This window comes from Triticum dicoccoides, chromosome 7A, assembly GCF_002162155.2.
Source record: "Triticum dicoccoides isolate Atlit2015 ecotype Zavitan chromosome 7A, WEW_v2.0, whole genome shotgun sequence".
Classification (NCBI taxonomy): Eukaryota; Viridiplantae; Streptophyta; class Magnoliopsida; order Poales; family Poaceae; genus Triticum; species Triticum dicoccoides.
Window position 1 is genome coordinate 680,131,024 of NC_041392.1, and position 12,064 is coordinate 680,143,087.

General features: G+C 48.9%; 1 pseudogene; it reads left to right on the forward strand.

Annotated features, from left to right (window-relative positions):
• The first annotated feature begins 3,456 nt into the window (after nt 1-3,456).
• The window catches only part of LOC119329234, a 16,541-nt pseudogene continuing 7,933 nt past the window's right edge, over nt 3,457-12,064 (forward strand).

The following is a 12,064-nucleotide window of genomic DNA, read 5'->3' on the forward strand; positions in this document are numbered from 1 at the left end:
GGCCCCGACGTCGGCCGCCTCGCCTGCTCACTCGCCGGCCCCGACGCCGGCCGCCTCGCCGGCTCACTCACCGGCCGCCTCGCCGGTGGCTCCGTTGGTACCCTCTGGCCCCGTCACCCGCACTCGTACCGGCGTTCATCGTCCGAGCCTCCGGTACACGAGTGACGAGTACGTCCTCGCCGCCTCCACTGCGGAGTCGTCGCCTCTTCCCGTGTCCGCCCGCGCCGCCCTACGTGTTCCTCACTGGCTTGCGGCGATGCAGGAAGAGTTCGACGCGCTCCAACGGAACCGTACTTGGACACTTGTTCCCCGGCCTCCTTGTGCCAACGTCATCACCGGCAAGTGGGTCTTTCGCCATAAGACCCGCTCGGATGGCACTCTCGAGCGCTACAAGGCTCGCTGGGTGGTCCGTGGTTTCCGCCAGCGCGCTGGAGTGGACTTCACCGAGACGTTCACCCCGGTTGTAAAACCGGGCATGATCCGCACCGTCCTCCAGCTCGCCGTGTCCCGCGGCTGGCCCTTTCATCAGATGGATGTCTCCAACGCCTTTCTCCATGGCCATCTTGAGGAGCAGGTGTATTGTGAGCAACCCACCGGTTTTGTCGACGCCTCACTTCCCGGCCATGTGTGTCTGCTGTCCCGCTCTCTTTACGGGCTCAAGCAGGCATCCCGTGCCTGGTACCAGCGGATCGCCGGGTTTCTTCAGACACTGGGCTTCAGCGTTACTCGCTCGGACGCCTCACTGTTTGTCTATCGCCACGGTGACACGACTGCATATTTGCTGCTTTACGTCGACGACATCATCCTGACGGCCTCCTCCGCAGCTGTTCTTCAGCAGATTACTCTCCGGCTGCGTGACGAGTTTGCTATTAAGGACCTGGGTGCTCTACATTATTTCCTTGGCATTGAGGTCATTCGGCGCCCGGACGGTTTCTTTCTTCATCAGCAGAAGTATGCACATGAGCTTCTTGAGCGTGCCGGTATGCTCAACTGTCATCCTGTTGCTACTCCTGTTGACACGAAGGCCAAGGTCTCTGCTCTTGAGGGCTCGCCTGCGTCGGATGCTCCTTTCTACCGGTCTATTGTCGGCGATCTTCAGTACTTGACTCTCACTCGACCGGATCTTCAGTATGCTGTTCAGCAGGTGTGTCTCCACATGCACGCCCCTCGTGACTCTCATTGGACTCTTGTGAAGCGGATCCTTCGCTACATCCGCGGCACGATGACCCTCGGGCTGACACTCACGGCGTCTACTTCTCTGGAGATGGTGGCCTACTCCGATGCTGACTGGGCTGGCTGCCCTGACACTCGTCGGTCCACCTCTGCCTACTGCGTCTACCTCGGTCCTTCACTCGTCTCGTGGTCGTCTAAGCGACAACCCACAGTTTCGCGCTCCAGCGCGGAGGCTGAGTACCAAGCTGTGGCCAACGCCGTTGCCGAGTGCACCTGGCTACGACAGTTACTGCAGGAGCTGCATCACGACGTGTCCCAGGCTACGGTTGTCTACTGTGACAACGTCTCTATGGTGTACCTCTCCGCCAACCCTGTTCATCATCGCCGGACTAAACACATCGAGCTGGACATTCACTTTGTGCGCGAGCAGGTGGCTCTTGGACGCATGCGGGTTCTCCATGTGCCGACCGCTCAGCAGTTCGCCGATGTGATGACGAAGGGACTGCCGACTTCTACTTTCGAGGAGTTTCGTTCCAGTCTTTGCGTCACTGGCGCCGCTTTGACTGCGGGGGGGTGTTGAGTATATTGTGTACGTGTATATTTGTGTGTAGGGCCCACCTCCTGTTTCCTTTGTATAGTTGAGGTTGTGGCCCACCTCTGTACTTATATATACGTGCCTGGTGCACCGATCAATACATCGAGATTGCACAGCCCATATCTTGTCCTTCTACACTCCACATAGGAAGGAATGTAGCATGCTCTGCTTCCTGCCATTGTTTACTGATAACTGTTCTCACTATCTGTATTTAAACCTTCTTAGTGTAAGACTAAGAGTGACAAGACACTCTCCAATCCATTCAATTAATTCCTTTTTTCTCATCAGTATTTTTGGGTCAACTACACCGAGAGCAAACTAAAAGATTACATTGACCCAGATTATGATATGCTCAAGGTCAGGCTTGCAAACAGTGATGTACACGCCAATTGTCGCATCATGCTAGGAACCGACAAGAGAGCCACCATAACAACCAACTGGTCTAAGTTCCGCCGCCTTGCAAAGATCCATGAAGAAGTCATCTGTGCCTTTCGTTTCAAGGTCACCACAAAGCCCTTTCAACACCCGCAGAAAAAAAAACAAAGCCCTTTCAAGGTCACCACAAAGCAGCGCCTGGTTCTCATCGTGCATTGCCTTTAGATGAACCATCGCCGGCAACGAAAGTCGTATCTAAATATCATCTACCATTCTAAGGACTACTAATCAAGCTCTGTAATAGGATGTAACCTTCCTCTGTTTTTCGACAATGCTATCTGTTGCTTTTGAACAGCTACCAACTATGCTTTTACCTATATAACCTCTGATGTTGTTCCTCGTCGATCTATTAATATGCATAATGCAACCGTTATCTATAATTATCTGTTTTACTAATTTCTCTGTTTCAAACATCGAGTACTCACCAGCAACAACAAAATATGCTAAGCAAGGAAGAGGCATGCCCTACCCGGCAGCGTCCACCTTCCACTCAAAGGATATAGCACTATCATTTAGCACAGAATGTTTCAGGAGAGACAATTAGCATGAACAGAAACAGTAACCAGCAGTAAGTACTCATTACAATTATCATGAACATAAACAGTAACCAGCAGTAAGTACTCACTATTTTCAATCTGTGACTGAATTTTCCTACCACCACTCTTATAATACTTGGCTTGTTGTCGGCCTTTGCGCCATTGGCGCAACGGGTCATCTAGTTTGATCAAAACACGTGATGCTCTGGGAAGGAAGAAGATGATGCCATGAGCATTTCAGAATGTGGGCCATTTAAGAAAATTGAACGCGTATATGTTCGGTCTGGAATGGAATTGAGTATGGATTTTCTACTCTCGAGTGTACTACACCTGAGTTTATAAAAACCGAAAAAACACACGTCAAATTTGAGCCGAAAATCCACGAGCTGAGATTGACCAAGAGCAATGGACACAACTACCACTGCCCAAGAAGCATCCAACGGTGGCGGTGACGGCCGGCGGCCGCATGCGCGCGCACGCCGGATATTGATGTTCCCGCTGCTATTCCAGGGCCAAATCAACCTGATGCTGTAGCTCGCCGACGTGCTCCATGGCCGCGGCCTGGCCGTCACCATCCTCCACTACACCGGGTTCGACAACACGCTGGACCCCGCGCTCCGCCTGGAGTTTGGTTTCGTCGCCGTACCCGACGGCAGCCCCGCTGATGTCGTGGCCTCAGGGAACGTAGTGTCTATGATCGTCGCCATTAACACAGCCATGGAGGCGTCTGTGGCCTTCCGCGACGTCCTTGCGGTGGGATCGGTGCTTGCCGGCGAGGGGAAGCCCCGCGCCGCGTGCCTGTTCATCAACTCCAACCTCTTCGGCGTGCAGAAGGCGGTCAAGGAGCTCGGGCTGCCGACGATAGCGCTTCGGACCGGCAGTGCAGCCTACTTCAACTGCTTCCTTGCCTATCCCATGCTCCACCTAAACGGCTATCTGCCCGCCGAAGGTCAGTTACCCACATTTTTTTAGGAAAACAACTTATATTACTTAGAAGTAGTCAGGGATCTCATCAGCAAGCACACTTATAATACAATCAGGCGGAGCATGCCGCCATTCCACACACACTCCATCACCTACAGCTAACCTAGCTAAGGTATGAGCAGCTTTATTTGCAGTCCTTCTTCTCAAGGAGATCTTGCAACCATGCCAACCTTGCATAAGCCTCTTAATATCCTCGACTAACACTGATAGAAAAAGGGCCTGTTGTCCTGGTTCGTAAGGGCCTTTAGTCCCGGTTCCTGAACCGGGACTAAAGTGTCGGTACTAATGCCATGTCCCTTTAGTCCCGGTTCAATTCAGAACCGGGCCTGATGGGCCTCCACGTGGCCTGTGCGCGGAGCCCAGGCAGGAGACCCTTTGGTCCCGGTTGGTGGCATCAACCGGGACCAATAGGCATCCACACGTCAGCATTTCTGTGGCTGGGGTTTTTTTTTTTTTGAAAGGGGGGTTGGGGGTTTTGGGGGTTTTGGGGGGTTAATTTAGGTGTTTCATATATTGTGTTAGCTAGCTATAATTAATAGAGAGAAGTGTCCTCTCTTATGTCCGTGCTTGGTCGACGCTATGTACTATACATACGTATAGAGAGGACTAGACATGCTAGCTAGCTAGTAAGCAAACAAAGGAAACAGAAAATCGTCATGAACATATATGCATACGGAGAGAAGTGATATCGACCACCTCTCCTTCTCCGAGAGATTGGTCGAACAACAAGTTCTCGTATATCTATCCGACACTACCGGCTACATATATACAATAATTATCTCTTACAAATATAATCATACGGACTCATGGTCCACATAGTATTCTCCGTCTTCAGCGATCACCTGGTCAAGAAAGAATGCCGCCAATTCCTCTTGAATTGCTCGCATGCGAGCTGGTGCTAGGAGTTCATCCCGCTTCCGAAACATCTAATTTGAAGAAGGGGGTCAATACATATATATATATATATATATATATATATATATATATATATATATATATATATATATATATATATATATAAATGAATGAAACTCAACACAAATGATGAAAATAAAATAAAATTGTGAATGTTGTTATTTACGTACTTCATATTGTTCGTCAGAGTACCCGCCCCGCTCACAGGTCGTGTGGCGGATGGACTCGCAGACGTAGTATCCATAGAAATCATTCCCTTGTTCCTACCACAACCACTTTACAAGAAATAGAAGCAAGAATGCTAAATGGTATTGATGAAACTAGCGGTTGAATCACTAGGAGATGCGCGGAACATGCTACTATAGTACTTACTTTCGGGTGTCTAAATTCCAGCTCCTTCGGCAGTCCCCGAACTTTTCTGGTGAATTTTCTCCAAACCCTGCCGGACAAAGAAAACAATTACTTGATATCAGGAAATGAACAAAGTTGCTGATATGATGGATAATGATCGATTTAACTTACTTCTTGAGGATTTTAGTCATGTCCGCATACTCCTGGGGATCTTTTTGTTTAGAGTCCAAGACGGTTACTACTCCCTGCTCAAGCCTAATCTCTAGGAGAATATAGTGGAAACTGCACACGCATGCATAACTCATCAATTACATTACTATAACCTGGACTAATATATAAGGGAAACCGAATATGCACAAGACAGTAACACTCACTTGAAGTTGTAAGGAAAGAGTATTATATCTTTGTTTTCATTTTTTTTGAATGATCGTAGCAAGTTGGCCTCGGTATCTTCGGGACGATGTTCAACCTCAGTTGCATCTATGATATATGTGTTAACGAACCCAATATCACCGATTTGTCTTTTCTTCAATTCGGCGATATTCAATCTGCATAATATAGTGAGGATAATTATAAATACATGCAATGAAAGAGATGAGCTATATAGAGAGACTTAATGACAGAAGTAGTAGTACTTACAGACAGTAGCAGGTGATCGTTGTTTTATCGAGGGCCAGTTGATTGAAAAACTGATAGAACTCCTCAAATGGAATAGGCAACAGTTCAATTCCAACGAGGTCATGCTCCGGTTTAACTCTCGCATACAAAGTACTCCTCCCCCCAGACTCTCTGCAGATTTTCAAGTACCAATCATGTAATCTTCGCATCATCGTTGTTAAAGATTTTTCATCTTTGACGAGAGGCTTCCCGTACTCGTATCTGTGTATCTGCACCTCCATGGGATCATGATGTACATCATCGGGCAGGTAATCATCAACATTGCCATAACCGGGCGCCATCCTTGGATCGACAATGTCGCTAGGCACCTTGAGCGGGGGGCACGATTGCTTCGCTTGTTCGCCGAGCTGGGCAATTTGTTTCCCAGCTGCTCGTCGTTCTTTCATCCTTTGATCACTGACTATACTTTACGACCGCTCCGCTTCGGCCCATGTCTTTGCAATAATGCGCTCATAGTTGCCTTTCGGTGGAGACTTGGGTGGTTTTGCCAGGGCAGCCAGAGTGCGCTTCACTTTCACTGGATCTACCTTCTCCTCTGGAGGTGGATGTCTCTTTGCTTTCAACCCTTGAAACCAGTCATCCACTTCGGTTCGCGCGATCTTCGTGTTCTCCTCCAGGGTCCTCTCGTATGGTAACTTCTGTGGACTCTTCAGAGAAGGACCGAATCTGTATGTCCTCCCGCCTCTGGTTGTACTGCTAGACGCCGGCCAAGCAGACGAAGCGGTTGTCTTCTTTACTTGCTTACGAGGCGGAGGAGAAGGACTACGACGCGCCGGAGCAGCTGCTGGAGCGGCGGCGGGTCTCTTCCGCCCTTGCTGACGAGGCAGAGAAGGAGGAGGCTGGCTGCTCAGGCGCGCCGGCGCAGGCGGAGTGCCGCCACGCGCCGGAGAAGGAGCCGGCCGAGGGCCCTGATCGTCACTCGCCAGAGGAGGAGGCGGTGGAGGAGGCGGAGTGCCCTGACTCGCCGGAGGAGGAGGCGGAGGCGTCCAGTTCGGAAGGTTGATGAGCTCCTTCCGCCATAGGCATGGAGTCTTCAGAGCAGACCCCAGCCGAGTCTCCCCTTCACCGGTAGGGTGGTCAAGCCGGAGGTCCTCAAATCCCTCCGTTATTTCATCCACCATCACCCTAGCATATCCTTCTGGAATCGGCCGGCAGTGAAAAGTTGCGCCGGGTTCAGTAGGATAAACAGAGCCAACAGCCGCCTTGACCTTCAAATTCATCCATTGCGTCATAAGGTGGCAATTTTGAGACTCCGTGATAGCATCCACGGGATAGCTGGCAGGAGCCGTCAAGGCATGCTCCGGCTGAAGCAACTCGGTGGAAGCCACGCTGCTTCTGCGCTGAGATGGCGGGGTAGCTTCGGGGGAAGCTTCGGCAGTACGTTTGCTGCGATTTGCTTCTCGTTCCTCTATCGCGTCTACCCTTGCTTGCAGCGCCTGCATTTGGGTCTACTGCACTTTTTTCCTCCTCGCATGGGATTTGTAACCGCCTGCGTCCGGAAACCCAACCTTCCACGGAATGGAGCCTGGCATGCCTCGTGTCCGTCCAGGGTGCTCAGGATTCCCAAGGGCCATTATGAGCTCGTCGTTCTCTCTGTCTAGAAAGAACTTCCCTTGATGTGCTGCTTCGATATACTGCTTAAGCTTCCTGACTGGTATGTCCATTTGATCGTTCGTCCAAATGCACTTCCCTGTTACAGGGTCCAAGGTTCCGCCAGCCCCGAAGAACCAAGTCCGGCAACGGTCTGGCCAGCTAATTGTCTCTGGTTCGATCCCTTTATCAACCAGGTCATTCTCAGTCTTGTCCCACTTAGGCCGGGCTACGAGGTAGCCACCTGACCCCGTGCGATGGTGAAGCTTCTTCTTCGCAGCATTTTGCTTGTTTGTCGCGGACATCTTCTTACTCTTTTCCGATGTCTTGTGGGCCACAAATGCGGGCCAGTGATCTCTGATATTCTCATATCTGCCCTTGAATTCTGGTGTCTCATTATTTTCGACAAACTTATTCAGCTCTTTCTTCCACCTCCTGAATAGTTCTGCCATCCTCTTAAGAGCAAAAAACTTGATTAATTGCTCTTTAACTGGGTTCTCTGGATTATCCTCTGGCGGTAGGGTGAAATTTGACTTCAGCTCAGTCCAAAGATCATTTTTCTGCATATCATTGACATAAGAAACTTCAGGGTCTTCTGTAGCCGGCTTAAACCATTGCTGGATGCTTATCGGGATCTTGTCCCTAACCAGAACCCCGCACTGAGCAACAAATGCATTCTTTGTTCGGATGGGTTCAATCGGTTGGCCGTCGGGCGCGATTGCTATGATCTCAAACTTTTCATCCGAGCTCAACTTTTTCTTCGGGCCTCGTCTCTTTACCGAAGTTGTGCTCGATCCGGAGGGCTAGAAAAAAGAACAAAGACTTAATTAATATGTGTACATAACAAAACAATGAATGCATCAATCAGCTAGTCAGCACAGGCTTAATATATATACCTGGTCGGACTCAGTTCGGTCACCGGAGCCGTCATCACGGTCTCCTTCTTGCACCGGCATTGGGTCACCGGAGCCGTCCTCATGTTCTTCTTCTTGCACCGACATTAGGTCACCGTAGCCACCTTCTTCACCCTCTCCTTCCAGACCATCGGTGTCATTGAGAAACAACGAGATGGCATCACTTCCTTCTGCGATTATGTCCCTCAACAACGCTTCTTTAGCTTCGTCTCGGGCGGTGTCCATAGTTTCTACAAAAATTTACAACATGGCAATTATTATTCAAACATGACAGATGGATATATTAGTGCCAAACATAGAACTAGCTACCTAATCATAGTAAGGAATCATATATATTAATTAGTGGCCTCGACGCTGCTTCTCTAGGGTTTGGGGTGGCCTCGACAACGCTTCAAGGGTTTGGGGTGGCCTCGAGAACGCTTCAAGGAGGGGGTAATATCGACCCCCCCCCCACGTGTTGAAGCTATCGGGAGGGGGTATATATCGACAACGACAACACTAAATCTATATGTCCCTCGACGACCCTCGTTCCCGATAAAAAAAGAGGAAGAAGAAGAAAAAAAAGAGGAGAAGAAAGAATAGATCTTCTCCTCTATTCTTTCTTCTCCTCTTTTTTTTCTTCTTCCTCTTCTTTTTTTATCCTCTTCTTCCTCTCATGTTTGAGAGGATCGCTGAGGGGTCGGGAGGTTGCCTAGTGTCAAAGGATTCAACAAAACCATGTCTTCATCATTAGGCGAAAGTAACAGGTGCATGATGGTACGAAGCTCTCCAAAGTTATTTTGGAACGGAGTCCTAGATAGGATAATTCGCTTTTTGGTACAAAGTTCAGCAAGAACCTTCCAAATATCGTTATTTGGAAGGCCTTTGCTGAAATTCATACAAAAAGGCAAATTATCCTATCCGGGACACCATTCCAAAATAACTTTGGAGGACTTCGTCATGCCCTGGTTACTTCCGGCTAATGATGAAGCCATGGATTTCTTCAATACTTTGACACTAGGAAATCTCTCTCTCGACCCCTCGGCGATCCTCGACCCCTCAAACCCTCGACGACCCTGGAACCCTCGACCCCTCGGCGATCCTCTTCTTCCTCTCATGTTCGAGAGGATCGCCGAGGGGTCGGGAGGTTGCCTAGTGTCAAAGGATTCAACAAAACCATGTCTTCATCATTAGGCGAAAGTAACGGGTGCATGATGGTACGAAGCTCTCCAAAGTTATTTTGGAATGGAGTCCTAGATAGGATAATTCGCTTTTTGGTACAAAGTTCAGCAAGAACCTTCCAAATATTGTTATTTGGAAGGCCTTTGCTGAAATTCATACAAAAAGGCAAATTATCCTATCCGAGACACCATTCCAAAATAACTTTAGAGGACTTCGTCATGCCCTGGTTACTTCCGACTAATGATGAAGCCATGGATTTCTTCAATACTTTGACACTAGGAAATCTCTCTCTTGACCCCTCGGCGATTCTCGACCCCTCGAACCCTCGACGACCCTGGAACCCTCGACCCCTCGGTGATCCTCTTCTTCCTCTCATGTTCGAGAGGATCGCCGAGGGGTCGGGAGGTTGCCTAGTGTCAAAGGATTCAACAAAACCATGTCTTCATCATTAGGCGAAAGTAACAGGTGCATGATGGTACGAAGCTCTCCAAAGTTATTTTGGAACGGAGTCCTAGATAGGATAATTCGCTTTTTGGTACAAACTTCAGCAAGAACCTTCCAAATATCGTTATTTGGAAGGCCTTTGCTGAAATTCATACAAAAAGGCAAATTATCCTATCCGGGACACCATTCCAAAATAACTTTGGAGGACTTCGTCATGCCCTGGTTACTTCCGGCTAATGATGAAGCCATGGATTTCTTCAATACTTTGACACTAGGAAACCTCTCTCGACCCCTCGGCGATCCTCGACCCCTCGAACCCTCGACGACCCTGGAACCCTCGACCCCTAGACGACCCTGGAACCCTCGACCCTCGATCCCTCGACCCTCTACCCTAGTTCCCGACTCTCGACCCCTCGGCGATCCTCGACACCCTCGTTCCCGATAAAAATTAAGAAGAAGAAGAAGAAGAAGAAAAGAGGAGAAGAAGAAAGGAATAGCTAGAGGAGAACATCGAAGAAAAAAAGAAGAAAAAAAGAAGAGGAGAAGAAGAAAGGAATAGTGGAGAAGAAGAAAAATAGAATATATTCTATTTTCTCTTCTTCTCCACTATTCCTTTCTTCTTCTCCTCTTCTTTTTCTTCTTTTTTCTTCTTCTTATTTATTTCTCCTCTTCTTCCTCTCCTCTTCTTCTTTCTAAGTCATGCTTATATACACAGAGTATTGGTCCCGGTTCGTACCCCTCTCGACCCCTCGTCCCTCTCTCGACCCCTCGACGACCCTCGTCCCTGATAACATTTTTTTCTCCCCTCGACCCCTCTCGACCTCTCGTCCCCCTCTCGACCCCTCATCATTATCTATCACCCCCCTCGTTTTCTTTAGCATATATCCATGAACAAAAAAATAATTCATATATAGAAAAAATGCTATATGAACATACATACATATGAGCATATACATAGCCAAATCCATATACAGAGAGCGTATACATACATACGTACATACATATGAGCATATACATACATACATAGCCAAATCCAAATACATATGAGCATATACATACACATATGAAAAAATTTATCACACATAGAGAGCAGCGGCAGCGGCGGCGATGGTCAGAGCGACAGGGATTGACGGGAAGGGGCGGGGAGCTCACTGGGGGCACGGCGGGGAGGAGGCCGGGGACGGGGAGGAGGCCGGCGACGGGGAGGGGGCCGGAGATGGCGCACGCAACGACGAGGAGGAGGCCGGCGACGGCGCACGCAGCGACGGGGAGAAGGCCTGTGGCGGCGCGGGGCGACTGCGACGGGGAGCGGGCGACGACGGGCTCGGGGCGGCGACAACGACGACGAACGGCCTGGCGGCGTCGGGGGCGAATGGGAGCGGTTGGCGAAATTTTCACAAGTGCTACCTTATATACCCAGAGCAATGGTCCCGGTTCGTGGCACGAACCGTGACCAATGCACACCTATGGTCCCGGTTCGTGCCACCAACCGAGACCATAGGTCTCTTTTCAGCAGCCGAAAGGGCGGGAAGCAGAAGCCTATGGTCCCGGTTGGTGGCACCAACCAGGACTAAAGGGGGGCTCCAACCAGGACTAAAGGGGGGCATTGGTCCCGGTTTGTGCCACGAACCGTGAACAATGCCCCCTTTAGTCCCGGTTGGTGCCACCAACCGGGACCAATGGCCTTGTGCTGCCCCGCGCCCAAAAGTTTAGTCCCACCTCGCTAGTTGAGAGGGCTCGGGAGTGGTTTATAAGCGCTGCTGCGCCCACCCTCCCGAGCTCCTCTCAACTGCAGGCTTTCGGGCCTAATCTGTCACTACAATGCCTGTGGGCCTACTGGGCCTGCTGCGGGCCTGAATCCTGGCCCATGGTAGGGTTTCTAGTCGTATTCAGGCCGTGGTGGCCCAGTAGGTGACATTTTTTTGTTTTTTGTTGCTTTATTTATTTTTCTTTTGTTTTTTGCTTTATTTTTTAATTCTTTATGCTTTTAGTTTTAGAAAAATTATAAACTTTTTGTTAATGCCATTAGTTTTCAAATTTGAAAACACTTTTTTGGTTTATTTGTTTTCTTTGTTGCTTTATTTATTTTATTTTGTGATCAACTTTACTATAAAAATAGTTTTTTCCTGTTTTTTTGATTTATTTTTTGCATTATTTATTTTCTTTTGTTTTTTGCTTTAATTTTTAATTCTGTTTGCTTTTAGGTTAGCAAAATTACAAACTTTCTGTTAGTGCCATTAGTTTTAGAAAAATTATAAACTTTCTGTTAGTGCCATTAGTTTTCAAAT